The following is a 2,076-nucleotide window of genomic DNA, read 5'->3' as shown; positions in this document are numbered from 1 at the left end:
GAGAGAGAGAGAGAGAGAGAGAGAGAGAGAGAGAGAGAGTGATAGAACGAGAGAGGGGGAGACAGACAGAGAGATAGCGCGCATGGACGTCGCCGCTGCCTATTCTAATGATTATTTGATGAAGTCGACGTAGACATATCATTATAATAAATTAATGTGCCCATCACAAAGCAAGAACAAAGCCACCTCACACTGCGCCCTCTATCAAGGGACCGGTTTGCGCCCCCGTGCTCTCCACTCGCGTTTTACTGACGGGAGAAGTATACCACTGTGAGGTTACCCATGCTGCTTCGCTGCATCTACCTACAAGTCATCGCTGCGGTCAAACTCCACGACAGATGGCGCTCTCGCTCATGGGCTACACTGCCACAAGTAGATTTCGGTTACAATTTGTAACGCTTTTTTAGTACAAGTTTTACAGCAGGCACGTTACTCGGATCCTATGTAATAAGATTTGGACTAATAAAAGTTGCAAAGATATTAAAAATCCGACCGTTATTTCATGACAAATTTGATAAAATAGAGATACGAAATAGTATGCGGATTGTGCACCCATTTACCTCTTTCAAATCATACGCTGTTTACGAATCTCCATTCGCTGGATTTCCCCCGAGCTCCGCCCACTTTAAAAATAGTGCTAGCATTGTGGCAGTGGTATCCTGAGTGAGCGAAGGGGGCGCTCCATGCAGTTTGCGCTGCGGTTACCTGAAATCCGTCTCTACGGGGGCTATACTGACGGTTGTTGTTGGTTCATCAGCGAACCTCACTGACTGATCTGTTACTCGCGCCGTGCACTGGTTACTTAATTACCTCCGCCCAACGGAGTTGGACGGAGGTAATATTTTCGCTTTCGTGTGTTCGTGTGTTCGCGCAATTGATATTAGCGCGGCGGTCGATCGATATCACCCAGCGAGTCAGCAAGCCAGCGAGCCAGCTCGTAACACATACATGTTACATGGGAGCGTGTACATGTCAGTACGCTGGCGTATATCGTGTGTTATTCGTGTGTTCGTGTGTTATTCGTGTGTTCGTGAGTCGTATGGCGTATGGCGTATGTTGCTGGCGGAGGTATGCACTCTCCGTGAGTGCACTCTGTCTAGTTGAACTTGTGGTAATCACCTACAAGTCATCGCTGCGGCTACCTGTAATCCATATCGCACGTGAACAATGTATACCTAAACGTAAGATGTTGTGCGACGCAGCGAGACATCGGCTGTCTCGAGCGAGACATCACGTTGTCTCAAGCGAGACATCGCGTTGTCTCCAGCGAGACATCGCGCTGTCTCTAGCGAGACATCAGCTGTCTCGAGCGAGACATCGCGCTGTCTGCAGCGAGACATCGCGTTGTCTCAAGCGAGACATTGCGCTGTCTCGAGCGTGCATCTAGCGGGGGCTGCGACTGACGATTGTTGTGGGTTCGTCCTCCAGAGCGAAGCTCCTCACTGGTCTGTTACTCGCCGCACTCATTACTTCGTTGTGGCAACGCTATTAGTATGTGTGATGTAAGGTGGTCAGGTCTCACGCTCTCGTGGTCAGGCTATTAGTACATGTGATTTGCTCTCTCCTCTCCCTCCATCTCTCCCTCGCTCTCTTCCTCCCTCACTTCTCCCTCCCTCCTCCATCCCGACACACTCCCTGCCTCCCAACGTCCTGCCCCTCCGCGCCTTGCGGCTCCCTCGCGCTAACACGGTGTTGGCGGCGGTGCGAGCGGACAGCGCGAGCGCGTGTGGCTGTCGCGCGATGCCGCCTCTCGTGTGCGGGCGCCAGCGCGGGACGCGGGGCGAGACGTACCGCACTCACGCTGTCCCAGCAGCAGCAGCAGACAGCCGCGGCAGCAGCAGCAGCAGCAGCGTCTCTCTCCGCTAGCAGGGGATGAGCCAGCCGCAGCAGAGCGAGGATGGGTGGTGCGCGGCGCGCTCTGCCCCAAAGCAGTTAGCATCATGGGGTCCTCTCCTCTTCCATTCACCCCCACGCTTTCTCTCTCTCCACCCCTCCCCTGGGAGGGGTGGAGAGAGAGAGAGAGAGAGAGAGAGAGAGAGAGAGAGAGAGAGAGAGGGTAGGGTAGGGGTAGGGTAG

Source organism: Priapulus caudatus, unplaced genomic scaffold (assembly GCF_000485595.1).
Source record: "Priapulus caudatus unplaced genomic scaffold, Priapulus_caudatus-5.0.1 Scaffold326, whole genome shotgun sequence".
NCBI classification, from domain to species: Eukaryota; Metazoa; Priapulida; class Priapulimorpha; order Priapulimorphida; family Priapulidae; genus Priapulus; species Priapulus caudatus.
Note: the sequence above shows the minus strand (reverse complement) of the source record.